At 35.4% G+C, this 22,326-nt stretch overlaps 1 pseudogene; it reads right to left on the bottom strand.

The window, feature by feature from the left end:
- Positions 1-6,652: 6,652 nt before the first annotated feature.
- On the bottom strand, positions 6,653-7,623 carry LOC107195641 (annotated as a pseudogene).
- Between the last annotated feature and the right edge of the window lie 14,703 nt (positions 7,624-22,326).

Raw genomic sequence — 22,326 nt, 5'->3', positions numbered from 1 at the left:
TTCCATGTCCTAGTCACAATGAATAATGCCGCTATGAACATCGGGGAGCACATATTTTTTGGATATCAGTTTTCAAGTCTTTGGGGTAAATATTCAGTAGAGGGATTACTGGATCATATGGTAGATCAATTTTTAGTTTTTGAGGAACCTCCATACTGTTTTCCGTAGTGGCTGTACCAATTTGCAGTCCCACCAGCAGTGTATGAGGGTTCCTATTGCTCCATATCCTCTCCAACATTTGTTATTACTTGTCCTGTTGATTATAGCTATTCTAACAGGTGTGAGATGGTATCTCATTGATTTGCATTTCCCTAATAGCTAGTAAAGGTGAGCATCTTTTCATATGTTTGTGGGCCATTAGTATGTCTTCTTGGGAGAAATGTCTGTTCAGATCCTCTTCCCATTTTTTGATTGGATCATTTGAGTTTTGTTGTTATTGAGTTATTGAGTTCTTTGTATATTTTGGATTTTAGGCCCTTATTGGAGGCTTTGCTTGCATATACATTTTCTCATTCGGATTGTAGTCTCTCTACCTTGTTGACAATTTCTTTTGCAGTGCAGAAGCTTTTTAGTTTGATGAAGTCTCATTCATTTACTTTTGCTTTTACACTCCTTGCCTTTGAGGTCAAATTCACAAAATCCTCTTTAAGTCCAAGGTCCTTGAGTTTAGTTCCTATGTTTTCTTCTGTGCACTTAATTATTTCAGGTCTTATATTCAGGTCCTTAATCCATTTTTGAGTTAATTTTGGTGTGTGGTGATAGACAACAGTCTAGTTTCATTCTTTTGCAGGTGGCTTTTCAGTTTTTCCAGCATCATTTATTGAAGAGGCTTTTCTTTCTCCACTGTATGTTTTTGGCTCTTTTGTCAAAAATTATTTGCCCATATAAACATGGGTTTATTTCTGGACTCTCGATTCTGTTCCACTGGTCCATGTATCTGTTCTTCTGCCAATTCCATGCTGTTTTGATTATTGTCATTTTGTAGTATAATTGTACTTAGGCAGAGTGATGCCTCCAGCTTTGTTCTTTTTTCTCAGGATGGCTTTGGCAAGTCGAGGTCTTTTGAACTTCAAGTTCTGCATGGTATCTAAAACTCTATGAAGTTACTAAGGGTCAATATCTTTTTGAGAATTTGTGTCAGGTTAAGTGGCATTATGGATTGAGATAATATTATAAATTGATCTTGACCTAGTATGGTTGGGAGAGTCAAGTAGATTAGTTACTGGAATATGGGGGCATGGAGTAAAAGATCATTTGTGGACAACTGAACCCAATGTAAAATGCAGGATTGGGTTAAATGTGAATAGGTAGATTATCCTCTAGTCCCTAAATGAAAAAGTGGTAAAGATAATAAATGCATATGTACCCCTAGCAGCTCGACCTCAGTTTAAGAGGGTATGGAGAAGTGGTCATGGTCCTCTCTTCCATCATCTTCTCATTCCTCCCTAATACCTTAACTCCTTGATCCAGACTCCCTCCTCTCTTACCATCAAGTTAACCAATTGGCTTAACTTGAGGACTTGCACCTTTTTATCCCCACTTCCATACCTAAGAATTAATTTAAAAATAAAACAAAAAATGATTTATTTATTTAACTTGTTGAATATTATTTAATTGATCAGTGATACCCTCTATGTATGTGGTATGAGAAGAGAATGACATTTAATAAATGTATCTACAATCTTTACCTTGAGTCAATACCCATTACTTATATTTTAGTAAGTAAATTAGTATAAGCAAAGTTCCTTTCAACAATGACAAACAGCTGAAAAGAAATGTTTAGTATACAAGACCTAGAATATGTGTCAAACTCAAAGGAGTAAAGGCACAGGACTAGAAAAAAAGGAGTTGGGGTAATGAAAGAGAAGATACGACAGAAGACACTTAAGCTATTTAAAGAGAGTATATTTTAGTGGAAAGAGAATTCTGGAATCAGAAGACTCAAGTCAGGGTTCTCTTTTTATGCAGTTTAGTTTAGTAGCAAGGGTCTAATTCTTTTTCCACTAAACCCTAAACTTGTAACAAGGTCACATGTTTACTTACACACGTCATATAAACAAATAAAATGTAGCTTCATTATTTTTTAAAAACCTATGTGATTTTCTTCACAAACATCACCCTGGTCAGGGAATAGCTAAAATTTAGGCAGGTCTATACTTTTCTATGCATAAAATCAAATAGACCCTTTAAGTAAGTGGTCATTCTTTTCAGAAAATAACTCAATTCTTAGGATTCTGCTCTCTCCCTCTTTCTAACTTTTTACTCTTTTAAAATGGCATCAATGCAGTTTACTGGACTGCAAGGCAGTGAAAGAAGACAGAGACCTCAGATCCACACAGTATCTTCTGGATGCTTGGTGGTCTCTGTTGCAGGGTGGCCAGCCTAGGCTGCTTTCTGGACTTGTGACTAGACTTGTAATTTTGTCTCTGAATGTTTCACTAATCCTTGTTGTTAAAATCTGTGACTGATAAGACTCAAAAATATTTTTTCTTGTTGGGTCAGGGATGGTTGATGTTCTCATTTTAACTTAGTCTCACCTAAGCTTTGGTTTGGGTTGTAGATCCCATTGAGTCTCTTGCTTTTTCTCAATCTATTTCTAGGCCAAGTTTTCACTCCAAAGGCTTAATCATCTCACCCCTGGCCACTGTGAACCCAATGACACATTCGCTAACTCTCAGCTCAGACTTCATCTGTATTCTTCCTGAGGAGCATATCAAATCTTAAGCTCTATCTATGGAAACTGAGGGCGCTTGTAAAGCTAAACTCAATTCATCCTTTGCCTCACCTTCCTGTTTCTTAGATGACTTTAATGAGACCACATGCCAGGTTGTTATGTGGACAGCCTGTGGGGCTAGCTTGTTCACAATAGGCCTAATTATGAAGCAAGAAGAGGCCTTCAACTCTTGGCATTTCCCTCAATTTATCCTCAGAGGCAGTGCAGTAAAGGAATATCAAGACATACCACTTATCATCTGTCTCCCCACCTTTGGATTCTTTTGTTTTCTTATGGTATTTTCCTCTTTCTCTTCCTTAGATGAAACTCTCTGCTCAAGTGAGTTTCTCAGGCCTAGATCCTGGTGTGTTAAGGGGAAAAAGGAAATAGAAGATCCTTTTTTTAATCCTCAACCAATGCCCAGATTTTGTGACTATTATCTTGATAAATAGGTCAAAAGACTCAAAACTTATAGATGTCTTGTTTGTTTTTCTGTCTTTACTCTCTGTTTGTGGCTATGAGACTCATGGGGAAGGTACTTTGAGGTAGAAAACAATAAAAACATGATTTAAGGAAGAAATTAAAATGCTTCAGTTTATTGTTTGTAGAGTAGTCTCCCTTTATACTACTCAAAGGTTCTGTGGACTATAAAATCAATGTGTCTGAGTACAATGGCAGAAGATCTGGAAAAGTGCAGAAATAATCTAAGAATTAAATGACTTTTGCTCAGTGTTAGTGTAGATGCTGAACTAAGTATTTAAGTAGCCCCTTGCTTGCATTGTGATTTAGGAGACTGAGAAATCTAAAGAGATTTAAATTATAGAAATAAGATTTTAAAGACACTTGACAGATAGTAGTATGTTTATATATCTTTTCTTTCTTCTGGTAGTGGAGTGTAAGAGAGTATAATTTTTTAGGTATACCTGATATAATTGGTGCAGCAAAATAGGTAGAGCAGTAAGCAAAATATTGTCATCCTCCTCTTATTGTTTCTATGAAAATTCTTACCTACCCTTGTTCTCACAATAGATCATTATGACTCAAGTGGTTCAATGGGCAATGACAATGGTTGGAACTTAGAACAGTGGGCTGATTTGGAAACAGGCTAAACATCCATGTCATTTAGAATATGCAACTTAAGAGCCCACAATGTCCAGAGTGTTCTCTGGTTCTTTATGTGGCTTGACTGAGATGTGGAGACAGTTACTGGTCATTCCCATGGCATACAACAGAGCCTTTCTACTATGTCTCATTTGTGTACACTTACATATAATGTCAGACACTACACCTATGTCTCTCTCATCTATCTGTCTATCTATCTATCTATCTACCTATCTATCTATCTATCTATCTATCTACCTATCTATCTATCATCTATCATCATCTATATATCATCAATTTTTATCTATCTTCCTATTTGTACTATTACTGAAATATAATGCTAGTGATGGTACTTGCTACCATTATGTATTAGTAAAGGTGTATTTGAACAGATCTAGATGTAATTGACAGTTCTTTCAGAATCATACAGAATCATAGATTTCAAGAGCCAAAAAGAATCTTAGAAATTACCTAATTTAAGTTTCCAGAGATGGGCTTAAGTGCTCCATAAACAATCGGGAACCATATACTAAGTTTTATGTATATTATTTGGAGGAAAAATGTTATAGATTTTATGAGTTTCTCAAAGAGATATATGATCCTCCTGAATATTAAAAACCACCTGATTCAATCACTTTAAATTTTTTTTATTACTAGTTTCAAGTATACAATACATTGGTTAGATATTTATATAATTACTGAAATGACCACACATCCCCAATTACTCTATCAATTCCTTTATTTTACACACGAGGAAGCTAAGGAAAAATGACAATGTCATTTGTTCAGGTGCACAGGGTAGGCAAGTTGGAGCAATAAGAATCCAGATCACCTGATTTCTAGTTCCATACTTTTTTTTTTTCCTCAAATGGTACTTTTTAAAATAATAACAACAGAGCTGTATTGACTGGCTCCTGCTCATCTTTTCATTCTCATGTCTTCCTTCTCTTTGCTCCATAGTCTATCATACTATATTTCTTTTCATTTCCTGAATACCCTGGGGATACCTCTGAGCTTTGTACCTCCAGGAGTGCTGGAGGAAACACTCAGCCCCCTCCTTAACCTGGCTTACTTCTTTGGTCTTAGGTGAGATAGAACTTCTTCTGGAAAGCTTTCACTGTCCCTTTCTTTGTACATTAAGTACCCTTCTCTGTTTCCCATAGGATCCTTCCTATGGTAGGTACCTAATGGTACCTATAACTGCTGTGGTTTCCCTTTACTAGCCTGGTTCTACTATAGATTATAAGATCTGTGGGTAGAAATACTCTACTTCCAAATTATAAAGGTATTATCCATTTCGCTCAACCTCCACTGCCAATACATTCATAACTAGCACACTTGTTGTCTAGGCTATGCAGTAGCTTCCTAGTAGATTTTCTAAAATCCACTTTTACCTGTCTCTAATCTGTTGTTCCTATAGCAGTTGATTTATCTTTTAAAATATGATTTGATTATTCCTTTGCTTAAAACTCATCAAAGACTTTATAATGAATTTGAAAAGAAAGAAAGATCCACAGAAATCTTATAGATAAGGTCCCGTTTGAGCTGACCTTAGCTCACTTTCCAGTTCTATTCTTCCCAACTTTTCTAACTCTCCATTTGCATTTGTTTCTCTCAGGCTCTCTTTTTTTTACTTCTAGCCTTTGCAAATACTACCTTCTCTCTCTGGAATGCTCCTCTCCTACTTTTTGCCTAATTAATTCCCCGCTCAATCTTAGGCCTCAGTTTAAAGGTCACTTTGTCAGAAGTGTTTTTCTTAATTTTTAATTCAAATCATTTGTCTTTATTAGAACCTCTAACAAAACTCAGCTTTTTTCTCAAAGGTGTTTATCACAAATTACAACTACATACTGACTTATACCTTAGGATTTTTTTTTTTTGTCAGCCATCCCAACTATACTATAAATTCCACAGAAATGAGAGCTATATATAGTTTTTTTACTACTATATACCTGAGTCTTAGCTCCAGAGCCTAGATTAAAGACCAGCAATAGAGGTGCCTCAGGTGCCGCATTAAAGAGGCATTTACTTTGAGGTTTGCATAAACCCTGACCTTGCATTTGCATGCCCATGTGGATGTGTGTCTCTTTAAAACTTGTGCCCTAGCTATCTCCCGTGGCTCACCCTAGTTCCATCCCTGCATAGATCAGTACCTAAAACATTAAATATTTACTAATATTTCTTAAAGGAATGATTGATTATCCCTCTATTTAGAGTCTATTAAATAGAATTTAACTTGGGAATTAGAACTATCAAAATATTTAATTGGTCTCAGCATTCTTCCTCTATGGGATTCTTACAGGAGAAGCTAGTCACGTAAAAAGCAATAACAAATAAAAATTTAACAAAACTATTTACTACTGCAGCCAGAATTTAATTTTCTAATACAGAGGTTCTGGTTAATCTTGTTTGTAATACTAAGTCTGGGTGGAAGGCATCAAGGGGCCTCTTACTATCCACTAAGCTCCAAATATGACTCTCCATATTTTAGAATATAGGATACTGAAGCATTGGCTTCATGATACAGGATACTGAAGCATTAATAAGTGTGCTTAAGCACCCATGTATGGAAGAAGAGAAGCAGCCTCCTTACACCTCAGAGAAAATGTATCCTAACCAGAATTCTGAAATTTGAGCTACTGGTTCTGCTTTCTCTGTGGGGGAGGTAGAAGTACAAGGAAGATTATAGGGAGGATAACGAAGGCTTACACCTATATTTTATATTGTATATTTATGAAGACTATTCTTTTATTATCAGAGAAAAGTACATGATGTTACCTGAGTGATTTGAACTTCAAATACATTTTAAAAAATCAAATAAATTTTTAATATTCAAAACTAATAAGAATGTTTCCTTTTATTTGTGACCCTCATAGTTTCTCCCAGCCATTGGTCTGTGCCACTTCAGGGCATCTCTCAGGACTTGCTTCACCTTATCATTTTGGAGACTGAAGATGAAGGGGTTCAGGAGGGGTATGATTATTCAGCTCAAGATTGAGGCACCTTTGTTGAGCAGCATGGACTGAGCCTCTGATATAAGGACATAGAGAAAAATGGAGCTTCCATAGTAGATGATCACCATTGTAAGGTGTGAGGCACAAGTGGAGAATGCTTTCTTGTGCTCAGCAGCTGTGGGGGCCCTGAGAACAGTGGCAAGAATACAAGCATAGGAAATTGAGGTCAACGCCAGTGACACTGATGTGGAGAGCACAAAAGTCATCAACTCCAGCAGGCGATGTCGCTACAAGAGAGCCTCAGTAAGGGTCAACTGTGACAAAAGAAGTGGTCAATACCATTGGGGTCACAAAAAGGTTAGCTGGCCATGAGGATGGTGGGGCAAAAGACCTAGAGGAATCCAGCTAGCCAGAAGGCCAGCACTAGTTGAGAACAGACACAACTACTCATTAGGATCTCATAGTGGAGTAGTCGGCAGATTGCCAGATAACAAACTAGAGACATGACAGCTAAGAGGAAAAGTCAGTGGTTCCTAGGAGAAAGTAGAGGTAGGATTGGATTATGCAGCTGGCAAATGAGATGGAGCAGTCCCCTGTGAGGATGATGACAAGCATCTTGGGAACCGCAACAGACATGAGCAACAACTCCAGAAAGAACAAGTTCCACAGGAAGAAATACATCTGTGTGTGCAGATGTCTGTCCACCCAACTGAGCCCAATGACTAGTAGTTTGCCTATGGCTGTTATAATGTAGGTCATTGTCAACCCCAGGAACAGCAGGGACTTAAGGATGTGGCTACTGGGGAAACCCAGAAGGACAAATCTTGTTACCTGAGTCCAGTTTTCATGACTCATTTCCAGCCACCTGCAGGAGAAAAGAAACAAAATTTTGTAACTGGATCCAAAGCCTCTACATACTAGTTTCACTGCTTCACGTAGGCTGGATACTATCTCAGTAGTGTGGCTTTAGAAGAATCCAGAAGAGTGAGGAGTCAGAGAAGATCTTACAGAATAAATGTACCATGAGCAAAATCTTATCAATATCAAGAACTCTTTTTTTAGTGTTTGTAGTCCTTCTGTGTCCTGGCTTTACATAAAATAGAATAAAAATCTGGGATTTTATTATCTTTAGAGATTTTATTTTCCTTATGGGAATAGATTGTGCAAAGCCCCAGTCCTGTCATAAGGTATTTTGTTTTAAGACTTCCTTGAATAGAGTACAAGAAACCCTTTTTCTTAGGGTAATATTTACAACCCTTCTGTCAATGTCAGCTCTGCCAACATTCTCATGGCATAAGATGGGGAGGTAAAGAGAACATTATCAAAAGAGAGAGGATATATCAACTTGCAATTTCAAATTTTGCCTTAATTTGTTCACCTTGTCCTTGGAGATTTTGGCATCTTATAAAATTCATTCATGAATTTTGAAGAATTGAATTTCACTGGATATTTTGGCTCCAAGGTTCTTTTCTCACATCCAACACCAAATACTAGAATTTCAAAGACCCTGCCTATCAGTTAATGAAATTGTTGGAAACCATTCTAAGACAAAAGAATAAAAATTATTATTAAGTTACTTTAATTGACAAGGAATGAAATGTTGAGAACTTTGACAAAGTTTAATCCAGGATCATCTATTGCTGCTGACTTCTGGCATTAAAGATGGAATGTGCATATATTTTCTTAATTCTGTCTGAAGCCACCTGAACAAAGATTATCAGCTGAGGCAAGAATCCTGGTTCTAAGGCTAAAGGAGGGAGGCACTCAGGGAATGCTCTATTTAAATCCATTTTTGGCAGGAATAACTCCTGGGATTTAAGTAGCTAGCTAATAATAAAGTTTCATTCTGCTAGCCTAGACCAAAACCAAAGAAATGCCCCAATAAAACCCAGAAAAGGATTTTTTCTGAGAACAGTGGAAAGAATGCAAGCATATGTTTCATGTTTTCCAGAGAGCACTACTTCAGGATAACAATCATTTCAGATAAAGGAAATTCATTAACTGTGGCTCTTTCTAAAGTATTAAGTAAATATTATTAGTAGAACTAGCTTATAAAGCCTAGTTGTAATGCAATATTAACTTCTGGCTACTGTTATAAAATATATCACTAAAGTCTCTTATTGAGCACTCCATTGACAGTTAACTTGAGTAACTATAAGTTCTCAAGTCACTTTATTAGTTAGCTGTCTATCTTATTACTCCAGATAGGAACAATATAACCTTTGTGTATACATATTTAAAATTCGGTCATTTTGAACCTCAGAATAATCTTGTTGCCTGGCCCACTTAATTTCTAAGAAGACTTGCCTAAAGCCACATAATTAGAAATTATTAGAGTTATTACTGGAAATAGTTTCTCATTCCCATGCACTTTGTTCTAAAAATACTGCTTGGCAAGATGAGGATCAATAAAGGGAAATAGAGCTTTGTGGGACACGTACACATACACGTTTTTTATTCAATCTACACAATGACTTAATTTACACAATAAAATAGCTATTATTATTGTCCACTTTACTGGAACACAGCAGGTTTAAAAAACCTCCGAGGGAGAGTTAAGATGCACGTAACTATGCTTGTCTGACCATGGCACTGGTAAATATAACTATTTGAACTTGAAACTTGAACCTTCCAGAGGGAAAAAGAAGATCGATTTGAAATGTTACAACGTAATAATAACTTCTAACCAGCATTTATTGAATAGCTACTATGTGCCAGAAACTTTTCATCCATTTCATTGTTAAATTTTTCAGCAACTATACAAGGTAAGCATTATTTCCATCCTACAGGCAAGGGAATTAGAGTTAGAGATATCGAGGACCCATATCTAGTGAGTAGAAGGCTAGCAATTGAAATTTTAAAAGTCTGACTTCAGAGCCCACACTTTTAACTGCTAAGCCATAATGTCTTAGGTGAGAGTTTGTGACTACAGATTTGATTTGATGTCAACTTCAACTGGTTGCCTTCATTTCCTAATGATAGGAATTCTGTGTATATAAATTCATTGTTGTAGTTTGTTGCTTTGATGCTGAAAAAATGAAAATAACCCTCAGGATGTATGCTAGATTGAGCCTTATTGCAGAGGCTCTGGGCTCTTCCTCTAGAGCAATGGAAGATAGGTGTTCTGGCTCAAATCACCACTTCCCACCCCCTAGAAGATGGATTCCCTTACTTGAGTTCATTGTGGAAACTTGTCCTTCAAGTTCTATCACAGGATATGCTGGATCTATATCAAGTAGAAAGTGAAACATTCCACTTAGACTAGTTATAGGGTCACACACACTATCTACTTATTTTATCAATCTAAATAGTGTGTATATTCCATCTTGGCATTATACATTTGGCTTATTATCCTAAATATGGATAGAAATATCAGAACCCTCTGATCTCTCTTCTGGAAGATGAGATGCTCCTACTAGGACTTATCATAAACCTGTGCTTATCAGACCCTTCCTTAGTCTTTTCATTCCCATGGGTCATTTGGTATTGTAAATTTCTCCTTGCCCAACTGATGTATGCCCATGTGTATATTTAGTCCTCCAAGCCTCATTACCTTTCTTTCAGTGCTCTTGTCATGCTTCTCTCAGCCAAATTCTTCTTATACTACTAGTAATGCATTGGTTTGTTTCTCTTGTCCCCTTTTTAGAAAAAATCCAGACATATCGAAGTTTGAATAGATTTTAGGTTTATTGAATTATTTCCTAAGAGCATAGAAACCCTGCATCAGAATTGTCTAGTTTTTTTTTTCTTCTTAAAAATGTGTATTTCTAGGCTATAAAAGTACCTATAAAAAGGCAATATTTCTTTGGAGTTAGGGCCAAGGAATATATAACATATATTTTTAAACAATTTATCTGGGTTATTCCTATTTACCCTAATGTTTGAGAAGTATTGAATTTAGGGAGGAAAAAAAGGCACATTGGGCATGTTTGAGTGTGATTAGGGAAAAGGACTGAAGTGTAGGAGAGGGGTAATTTGGAGGTAGGATATAGAAGAATCCAGAAATGGGAAGCTTAGTTTTCTAAACTAAAAACACCACCAACTTTCTAATGTGATGATAGAGCTAATTTTACAGCTGACCCAGAGCAGCAATACATCAAGGCTTCTGAATTTTCACAACATTCTGTACAGCTGTTTCATGCTCCAATATATCCATAGGTATCCAGAGATTATTTTCTTCAGAAGAGATTAGATACAGTCTTGAACACTTGCCATGTATCTAGTACCAGGTCTTCTGCTAGGTAAGAGGTACAAAGTTGAATATACTGCGTAGGAGCCCATAGTGTAGTAAAGGTTAGATGTTTACAAATGATAAATTCCATTAGAATTAAATTAAGGTCATAATGAAAGTAAAACAAAATTTTGCGGAGGCAGAGAATAAAGGTACAAATTTTGTTTGGGGGCTAGCATGGAAAACACTTCATAAGGTTAATAACATTTAACTGAGCGTTTAAGGATGAATTTTTCCAGATCAAAAAGGGATAAGAGTCTTTTTAGGTTTAAAGTAACCGAAAGTACCAGAACTTTGGGGGTTTTCAATAGGAAAATATAACTATAAAGAATATTCATTCTTGATTATAAAACTACTGCTCAAAATACACACATAGTTATGTAAGTATATTCTGCTTTTAAGATAGCAAGACCAGAGCATACTATTTATTGAATGAAAAAATGATTTAAACTTGATAGGCTTTTAAAGGCTCATAGGAGCATAAGCTGAGTTGGCTCCTGAAACAGAGGAAATTTAAACTTCATCTTTGAATCCCTCCCATTTCTGCTAGTAGTGCTATAATATACCTATTATACGGTATTCTTGCTTTTAAGTTATTGTCAAAAAATCTTATAATGTATCAATTTAAAAATAGATGTGAATATTTTGAATTATTTACTTCTTAACATAAGTAATTTATGTTCTAAAGGCTTTATGATATAATGACTAACATGATTAATTGTGGAATAAAGAATTTTCCTGAAATGATGCTATTTTTGGCAGAGTACATTGTCTTGTGTGCTCTCAAATATATTAGGTAGTCAGTTACTCCTCCACATGAAAAACTCGATCCTTACGTGAAGCTTAAATAAGAAGCATAAAGTTTTCCAAAAGCTGGGGACTCGATACTTCAGGTGTTAATAAAAGAGAAAGTTGTTAGTCTCATTATCTGGGTATTTGAAACATAAAAATTAGAGTTTCCCATAGTGCAGTACTTCACTTTATTGACTCAGATGTTGGTCTCTGTAGGTAGAATTCAAGAACTGAAGTCAGGCATGGAGGGTTCTCATTTCTATCTTCCCTCAGGAAAAAAAAATGTATTGCTCTGTACAATGAAATGTATCAAAATTCCAGTTCTAAGTCAGGAGTAAGAACACAAAGTTGCCTGAGATCGATAAATTGGCTCTTGTACCTGTTCTAATACTGAATTTCTTAGGCTTCTTCCCCTGGTCAGTTTGAAGAACGTGCACTCAGGGGACCTGTCTGGCTCCTGTTTATGTTCAATGGAGCACACAGAAGACTTCTTGCATCAACAATTCTGTTTGCTTCATGTGACACCAAGCAAAACCATTCTGCAGTTTTGAAAGAGAATTTTCTACAACTTTGCATGATTATTTTATTCCACACCTAATCAATTAAAATTCACTTTAACTTGTTTTAAACTTGCTATGAAATCCTGAAAGGGAACAATATTGACTGAACTTTACTAAAAACAAACAATGTAATTGGTCCTTTGAGGTTATAGGAAGTGAGTTTGAGATTTGTCGTAGAGTGACAACCATATTTTTTCAACCCAAAATAGAGATATTTCTTGAGGACAAGGGTAGAAGAAAATTTGCTACTACATTCAAATTTTGGCAAATTGTCTTAAGCTATGTAGTGACTCAGTGAGGCCTTGGATATCTTAAGAATGTAAAGAAATTATAAAAATTACATATACATGCATATATAATCAGCACAAATAACAAAACAAAACTTATTTCCCTTATTCTTCTTTTAATTCGGCTGATTGGGATGATGGTTAATAAAATTAAGTAAGTTTCAAGTGTAAAATTTAATAATATATCATGTGTATTGCATTGTGTGTTCACCACCCAAAGTCAAATCTCTTTTTGTCACCGTATATTTGACCTCCTCCACCCTTATCAACCTCCCCTTTCCCTCACTTCCCTTTGACAACCACTAAACTGTTGTCTGTGTCCACGAGTGTCTGTTTATTAGTCTTGCTTGTTGCTTTCAGTTTTATATACCACATATGAGTGAAATCATATAGTTCCCAACTTTTTCTTTCTGACTTATTTTGCCTAGCATAATAATCTTAAGATCCATTCATATTGTCACAAATGGCAGTATTTCATCTTTTCTTATGGCTGAGTAATATTCCATTGTATATATATGCTACATCTTCTTTATCTAATTAACTATTAAAGAATACTTAGGTTGTTCTCATGTCCCAAGCACCATGAATAATGATGCTATGAACATCGAGGTGCATATATCTTTACCGATGAATGTTTTCAATTTTTTGGGTAGATGCCCAGAAGAGGGTTTGATGATTATTTCAATTTTCTTCCTGTTGATTGGTCTATTTAGATTTTCTAGTTCTTTGTGATTCAATCTAGGAAGGTTATATATTTCTAAGAACTTGTCCATTTCTTCCAGGTTATTGAATTTGGAGGCATATGGTCTTTCCTGTATTCTTGTATAATCTTTTGTATTTCTGTGGAATTTGTTATAACTTCTCTTTTACTTCTGATTTTGTTTATTTGTGTATTTTATCTCTTTTTCTTTAGTGAGTCTAGCCAGAAGTTTGTGATTTTATTGATCTTTCCAAAGAACTAGCTCTTTGTTTCTTTAACTTTTTCTACTGTCTTTTTGTTTTCTATTGCATTTAGTTCTGCTCTAATTTTTTAATTTCCTTTCTTCTGCTGACTTTGAGTTTCATTTGTTCTTCTTCTAGTTCTTTAAGATGTAATGTTAGGTTGTTTATTTGGGATTTGTTTGTTTGTTTCTTGAGATAGGCCTGATGATTCCAGAAGCATAGCACAGTGAGAGATGTCCCCAGAACTCTCCCCTTGAAATTACAATAAACCAAACATCTAAAGCTCAACAAATAACACCAAAGCTGCACACAAGTATGTCCGAGTGAGTGATCTGCACATAAGAGCTTCCAGAGGTCAAAACTGTGGGAGTCTGGGGCATAAATTGGGAGAAACAAAGAAGCTGCCTCTTGCAGCAGGAGCTCCCCACAGAAGGTGGAGGAAGAAAGAAAATGCTGCTGGTTCCCCGAACAACCCTGCCTAAGAAGTCTGTGAGCTCTACAGGGTGGAGCCCAGGGATCAGGGCAGAAAACAGAGTGAAAACTAAGTGCAGAGAGACAACAGCTGGCTCTTAGCAGCAGCGTTATAAAGTGTGAGGTGGAGACACAGAGAATAGCGGCAACTCCCACCCACCAACACAAAGTGCGCCCTCCTTCCACTCCATATCTTCCAAGACTGAACACCATGGAGCCCCAGGGGGATTAGATCAAATGTTACCTAAACTGTCACTAATACTGACAGGAACTGAGACTGAGGGTAGTGATCATAGCGAATACTTGTAAGAAAAAAAGGCATTAAGTCTCAAAGCAGGGATCCAAGAGGCTTTGATGTTACCTACTGGAAATTAAAAGAAAAACACCTCAATATAATAAATCTTTCTGAAAAAAAGGCAGAATATACTACCATAAATAGCCAGATGGAAAAATAGTCCATTGAATACCATGAACAAATAAGGATATAAGGCAGCACAGAAAGAAAGAGAAAAATGTCTAGAAAATAAGCTTAAAGATGTAGACATATGTGACTTAAATGACAGGGAATTCAGGATTATACTTCTGAAAAAACTCAATGAGATCAAAATCGATTTAATTCAATAAGTCTAGGAACTGAGAAAAAACTAGACCTGCAGAATGAGTTTTTTAGCCAGACGACTGAAACCCTAAAAAAGAACCAAATAGAAATTCTGAAAATCAGAAACACACAAAGAGATGAAGAATGAAATAGCAAGCTTAGGAACTAGAGAAGACCAAATGGAAGAAAAGGTCAGCGATATCGAAGACAGAAATCTAGAAATAATTCAGAAGGAAGAAGAAAGAAACTGAAGAATGAAAAATAATAAAAGAGAAATACAAGAACTAGTTGACACCATCAGGAAAGGCAACATAAGCATAATGGGCTTTCCAGAAAGAGAAGAAAAGAAGGGATCAAAGAGCATACTCAGACAAATAGTTGACAAGAATTTCCCAAATTTAAGGAAAGAGCTGGAGCTTCGAATCCAAGAAGCTAACAGAATACCCAATTATCTCAACCCAAAAAGGCCTTCTCCAAAACACATTATATTAAAATTATAAGAAATGAATGACAAAGAAAGAATTCTGAAGGCAAAGGAAAAAAGACAATACTCTATAAAGGAAAACTCATTAGACTATCTTGAGGCTTCTCAGTACAAACCTTACAAGCTAGAAAGAATGAGAACCAAATATTCAAACTATTAAATGAAAACAATTACCAGCATGCATAATGTGTCCAGCAAAGCTCTCCTTTGGATATGAAGGCCAGAAAAGTCCTTTACGGACATACAAGAGTGAGGGAATTTTCCACTGTGAGGCCTGCTTTACAGGAAATAGTGAACAAAATGACAAAAAAATACATACTATGAGTAAGGTGACTAGCAATCAGATAGAAACAGAGGAGTGCAACCCTTATCATGAACAGGGTATTATAAGCTTAAACAATAAGAAGAGAATTACTATTGCAAAATAGAAATGATAATTCAGCATACATAAGGATAATGAGACAACAATAATAGAACAGTGGAGAATTCAAAGATCTAAATTCACAAAGGGGAATGGAGATGAGGAACGCTAGGAAGAAAATATGCTACTGTATGTGTGTGTGTGTGTGTGTGTGTGTGTGTATAACCATACTTTACGAATTCTTAATAAAGCCACAAGGCAAAGATCCAGAACTGAAGTACATGAACTAGAACAAGAAGGACCAGAGGGAAAATCCACAAAATCTGACTAAATTAAAATAATAAACAGATATGCAAGGACAAGGAAACAATGAAAACACCAAGTTACCGGAAAGCAAAAGGAGACTCTTTCCTTTCTCCACTGTATGTTTTTGGCTCTTTTGTCAAAAATTATTTGTCCATATAAACATGGGACTCTCAATTCTGTTCCACTTGTCTGTGTGTCTGTTTTTCTGCCAGTGCCATGCTGTTTTGATTATTGTCGCTTTGTAGTGTAATTTGAAGTAGGGTAGAAAGAAGCCTCCAGCCTCGTTCTTTTTTCTCAGGATGGCTTTGGCGATTCGGGATCTTTTCTGCTTCCATACAAATCTGATGATTTTTTGTTATATTTCTTTAAAAAGTGTCAATGAGATTTTTATGAGGATTGCATTAAATGTGTATAATGCTAAAGGTAATAAGATCATTTTAACTATGTTGATTCTTCCAATCTAAGAACATGAAATATCTTTTCATTTCTTTGTATCTTCTTCAATTTCTTTTAACAGGGTCTTATAGATTTCATTATATAGATTCTTTACATATTTCATTATATTTATTCCCAGGTATTTTATTCTTTTCATTGCAATTACAAAAGGAATTTTTTTCCATTTCTTTTTCATTATTAGAGTATAAGAATGCTATGTATTTTCAAACATTGATTTCGTATCCAGAAACTTTATTGTATTTGCTTAGTGTTTCAGATAGTGCTCTTGTGGAGTGTTTACGGTTTTCTATATAGAGAATCATGTCATCTGCAAATAGTGAGTTTGACTTCTTTGATTCCAATTTGGATGGCTTTTATATCTTTCTCTTGTCTGATTGCACTTGCTAGGACCTCCAATGTTATATTGAATAACAGTGGCAATAGTGGACAGCCTTGTCTTGTTCCTGATCTTAGAGGAAAGGTGTTTAGTTTTTCATCATTAAATATAATGTTAGCTGAGGGTTTGTCATATATGTGGCCTTTATTATGTTAAGATACTTTTCTTCTATACCACTTTTGTTAAGTGTTTTGATCATAAATGGATGCTGTATCTTGTCGAAGGCTTTTTCTACATCTATTGATATGATCATACGATTCTTATTTTTTAATTTGTTTAATATGTTGTATACATAATCGATTCACACATGTTGAACCATCCCTGTGCCTCTGGGAGGAAGCCCGCTTGATTGTGGTGCATAATCTTTTCAATATGTTGTCATCTGGTCTTGGGTTTTTACTTTTTGGGAGGTTTTTGATGATTGTTTCAATTTCCATACTGCTGATCGGTCTATTTAGATTTTCCAGTTCTTCTTAATTAAGTCTAGGAAGGTTGTATTTTTCTAAGTACTGGTCCATTTCTTCTAGGTTATTAAATTTAAATTTGATGTTATATACTTTTTCATAGTATTTTTGTATGATCCTTTGTATTTCTGTGGTATCTGTCATAATTTCCTCCTCTTTCATCCCTGATTTTGTTTATTTATGTCCTTTTTCTTTTTTCTTTAGTGAGTCTAGCCAGGAGTTTGTCAACTTTATTAACCTTCTTAAAGAACCAGCACATTGTTGCATTTATTTTTTCTATTTTTTTGTTTTTAATTTCATTTAATTCTGCTCTAATTTTGATGGTTTCTTTCCTTCTGCTGACTTGAGGCTTCGTTTGTTCTTTTTCTAGTTTTTTAAAGATTAAGTGTTAGGTTGTTTATTTGGGCTTGTTCTTGTTTTTTGAGGTAGGCCTGTAATGATATGAACTTTCCTCTTATTATCTCTTTTGCCATGTCCCAAAAGTTTTGATATGTTATATTATAATTATTATTTGCTTCTATATATTTCTCTCTTTTTATTTCTTCTTTGACACACCCATTCTTCAGTAGCATGTTGTTTAATCTCCATATATTTGTGGTTCTTCCCACTTTCTTTTTACAATAGATCTGTAGTTTCAAAGCGTTATAATAAGAGAATATGGTTGGTATGATTTCAACTCTCTTATATTTGTTGAGGCTATCTCTGTGTCCCAGTATGTGGTCAATTCTTGAGAATGTTCCATGTGCATTAGAAGAGAATGTTTAAGCAGCTGTTTTGGGATGGAAGGGTCTGTAAATGTCAGTTATGTCCAGTTGGTCTAATGTTTTATTTAAGGCTGTCGTTTTCTTATGGGTTTTATTATTGGATGATCTGTCCATATCCAACAGTGGGGTATTTAGGTCTCATACTACCATAGTGTTTTGGTCTGTTTCTCCATTTAGTTATATTAGTAATAGCTTTATATATATTTGTGGCTCCCTGATTGGAAGCATAGATATTAATAAGTGTTATGTCTTCTTGGTGCATCATTCTCTTCATCATTATGAAGTATCCCTCAGTATCTTTCTTTATCTTTTTTATTTTAAAGCCTATTTCATCTGATAGTATTGCTACTCTCCCTTTTCTCTGAATGCAATTTGTTTGAAATATCATTTTGCACTCTTTCTCTTTGAGTCTATATTACTCTTTGGAACTGAGATGTATCTCCTGGAGGCAACATGTGGTTGGGTTTTGTTTTTTGATTCAATCTGCCACTCTGCGCTCTTTTATTGGTGCAGTCCATTTACATTGAGGGTGATTATTGAAATATGAGGTCTTATAGACATTTTATGTTTTGCTTTCTGGTAGCTTGGTGTTTCCATTGCTTCCTTGTCTTTGTGTTTCTTTCTTTCTTTCTTTTTTAATTATTACTTTGGTTGGGTTTTGTGGATTTTTCCCTCTGATACTTCTTATTTTATGATATATACTTCAGTTCTGAGTCTTTTATGTTTGGTTACTATTACAAATATATAGAGAGTAGTTATATAGACGTAGCAGTACATTTTTGCCTGCGCATGCCATATATCCATTCCCTTTTGCAAATTTGGATCTTTAAATCCTCCCCTTTTCTGTCATTGTTATCTCAATTTGTCCCTATGTGTGCTGGACATTTATTACTATCTTGCAATAGCAAATATCTTCTTATTGCTGAAGCTTATAGTGCCCTGTTCTTCTGCTTCTATATCTGCTAGTCACCTCACTTCTAATTATGGTGTTTTTGTTTTTGTTTTTGTTTTTGTTTGTCATTTTGTTTTAGGTGAGCTGACTCCTTTCAGTGTTTCCTGTAATGCAGGCCTCATAGTGGAGAATTCCCTCAATTTTTATATGTCTGAAAAGGTCTTTATTTGTTCTTCATCTCTAAGGTAAAGCTTTGCTGTATACATTATTCTTGACTGGTAGTTCCTATCGTTTAATAGTTTGAACATTTGATTCCACTCTTTTCTGTCATTAAGGTTTGTGCTGAGAAGTCCAGAGATAGTCTAATGGGTTTTCCTTTATAGATTACTGTCTTCTTTTCCCTGGCTGCCCTGAGAATTCTGTCTTTGTCTTTGAATTTTAATCATTTTAATGTAATGTGTCTTGGAGGCCTTTTTGGGTTGAGATAATTGGGTGTTCTGTTAGCTTCTTGAATTCCAAGCTCTAGCTCATTCCTTAGATTTGGGACCTTCTTGTCAACTATTTGTCTGAAAATGCTTTCTAATCCCTGCTCCTTTTCCTCCCCTTCAATAATGCCCATTATTCTTATGTTGCCTTTCCTGTTGGTATCAACTAATTCTTGTATTTCTCTTTCAATATTTTTCATTCTTCCGTTTCTCTCTTCTTCCTTCTGATTTATTTCTAGATTTCTGTCTTCAATATCACTGATCCTCTCCTCCATTTGTATTTCTCAAGCTTGCTATTTCATTCTTCATCTCTTTCAGTGTGTTCTTCATCTCCAGAATTTCTATTTGGTTCTTCTCGATGGTTCAGTCTCCTTGTTAAAAAACTCATTCTGCTGTTCTCATTGTTTTTTCAATTCCTGGAATTGTTGATATGAATTATTTTGGATCTCACTGAGTTTTTAAGAAGTGCCATCCTGAATGCTCTGTCATCTAAGTAGCATATTTCTATGTCTTTAAGCTTATTTTCTGGAGATTTTTCTCTTTCTTTCTGAGATGCCTTGTCGCCTTGGTTGTTCATGGTGTTTAATGGACTATTTCTCTATCTGAGCATTAATGGAAGTGTATTCCACTTTCCCCCCACCGCCAGAAAGATGATTTATTATATAAAGGTCTCTCTTTAGGCTGTTGCAAAGAAGGTGCTTTTCTTTTGGTTTCCAGTAGGTGGTGTGTAAGCCTCTTGGATCCCTACTTTATATAAATTCTTAATAATGCTTTTTTAATTTTCTTATAAATATCTAATCACACTCACTACCCTCAGTCCCTGTCAGTGTTAGTGACATTTTCAATAGTGTTTACTCAGATTCCCCTGGGGCTCTGGGATGTTCAGTCTTGGAGCATATAGGGGGAAGGGCCTTCTGGGTTAGGGGATGGGGGCTGCATTTCAGTCTCCTGTTTGGTATCTGTGGCCATTAATAATCAACTGTATATAGTATATCGTATATAGTATATAGTATATCGTATATAGTATATAGTATATAATATGTAGTATATAGTATATAGTATATAGTATAATAAAGTGGTTAAGAACTTGCCCCCTATATGAAACAGTTGTGTAATGAACAAGAGTGAGTTATATTGAATCACGGTGTTTAAAGTTTTGACATTACCCATATGTAGTTGCTTCTCTGTCATCCCTACTTCTCTGATTTTTGCCCTGATCCCTGTGTGGAGCTTATAGCTCTTTCTTAGGCAGGGCTGTTCAGGGAGCCCCGCTGCACCTTCTCCCCTCCCCTTCCTCTTGCTAGGAGATCTGAGTGCAAGAAGCAACTTCTTTATTTCTTCCAGTCTACTGCCCGACTCCCAGGGTTCTGACCTGTGGTAGCTTTTATGCACAGATCCCACACTCAGATGTGCTGATATATAGGTTGGATGTATTTTGTTGAGTTTGGATGTTCAGCTTATTATTGTTTCAAGGGGAAAGACCTGGGGATGTCTCACTCCACCATGTTTCTGACTGGAGTACTTTCTTTGTATACCAAGTACTTCGCAAGTCAACTCTTATTTAATTCTCACACTTGTATAAGACAGAATCTACTTTGTTCCTATTTTATATATTAGAAAATTAATTTTTGAGAGAGCAAGTAGCTTGCCTAAGTTTTGGCAGCTAACAAGAGAATCACACAAGATTTAAATATGATCATTTAACTTAGGGGCCAAGCTAAAATATATGAAACAGTTGTGTAATGAACAAGAGTGAGTTATATTGAATCATGGTGTTTAAAGTTTTGACATTACCATATGTAGTAAAACATTAAAGATAAATTATGATAAGTTAAGGTTGAATTTTTGGTCTTCAAGTGTACCTGGAACATTCACCAAGATAAACCACTAAACTATATACACTGAATTACAAAATAAATTTCAAAACATTTTAAAGAAATGAACAGACCCTTTGCAGGACATTTGATCTTCTCCAAAATGTCCAATGAGTCATCTGGCTCAAGCCAAAAGTTCCTTATTTGGTCCTGTCCAAAACATCCATGGAGACATTCTCTCTATGGAAATCTGAGAGGAAAGAATAAGCATTTCTTACATATTAGGAAACAGGATCTGCTAGAGACTGGGTACTCAATAAGGTTTTTAAGTGATAGATGCTACAGTCAGATCATGTTTATTTCTGATTTTTATGAAATGAACAAACGGATAAACACATGAAGAATATGGTATAATAAAGTGGTTAAGAATTTGCCCCCTAGAGTCTAATGACCAGATTTAAATCTCATGTCATCCTGTTGTTAGCTGCCTGAATTTAGGCAAGCTATTTATTTTCTAAAACTTTTTTCTTCTCCACATTCTATGAGTCTTGGATTTTTCCACCCTTTACTTGTTTTCTTAAGTGAGGAGAAAGAGCTAATTCTGAAGGTTCAGTCCAAAATGCATTGGGCCATGCTTTTAGCAGTAAGTGGAGCTACAATGCTTCAAATGCATGAAAGTAACTCTTTAGGATCAGTTCTTTTATTAATAGAAAAATGAAACTTTTTGGCACTTTCTCATCACATTTACTCCAAGAAATTAAATAAATTGATACATGAAATCTATTTTCTCTTTGTGGGTGATGTCCACAGTTTTCTCTTTGTTTACAGTGGTTCAGGCAAGACAGAATAAGTAGGAGGCCTCGTTTGGTCTTAAGACTAAGGTGCACTTTTCAACCTAATATTTATTAGAGAGTTCTGCTTTCTACAGATAATGGTCTCCTTGCCCATTCCTAAAGCTGATACATTCATCTTATTTTATTAATGGCCTCTGTGTATATTTCATTCTACATGTATTGGTAACACCAAAATGAAATATTTCTATTTTTGCTGTCATCAATTAATTTTTTTTTGATATAAGAAAAGAAAGTAAAATGGTATTTTATGTTTTCTTACATTCTGCAATTTCTAGCACTCTACTCTTTCTTTAAGTTTAAAATTCTTTCTGTTATTTCCCTTTAGCACTTTTTTAGTGCTTCTTGTAGTGTCGAACTAGAAGCAACAATGTCTTCCAACTCCGATTTATTTGGAAATAATTTTATTTGTTCTTTGCTATTG

Source organism: Pteropus alecto, unplaced genomic scaffold, assembly GCF_000325575.1.
Source record: "Pteropus alecto unplaced genomic scaffold, ASM32557v1 scaffold244, whole genome shotgun sequence".
NCBI lineage: Eukaryota > Metazoa > Chordata > Mammalia > Chiroptera > Pteropodidae > Pteropus > Pteropus alecto.
The sequence above is the reverse complement of the archived record's forward strand: the minus strand, read 5'-3'. Positions and strand labels throughout refer to the sequence as shown.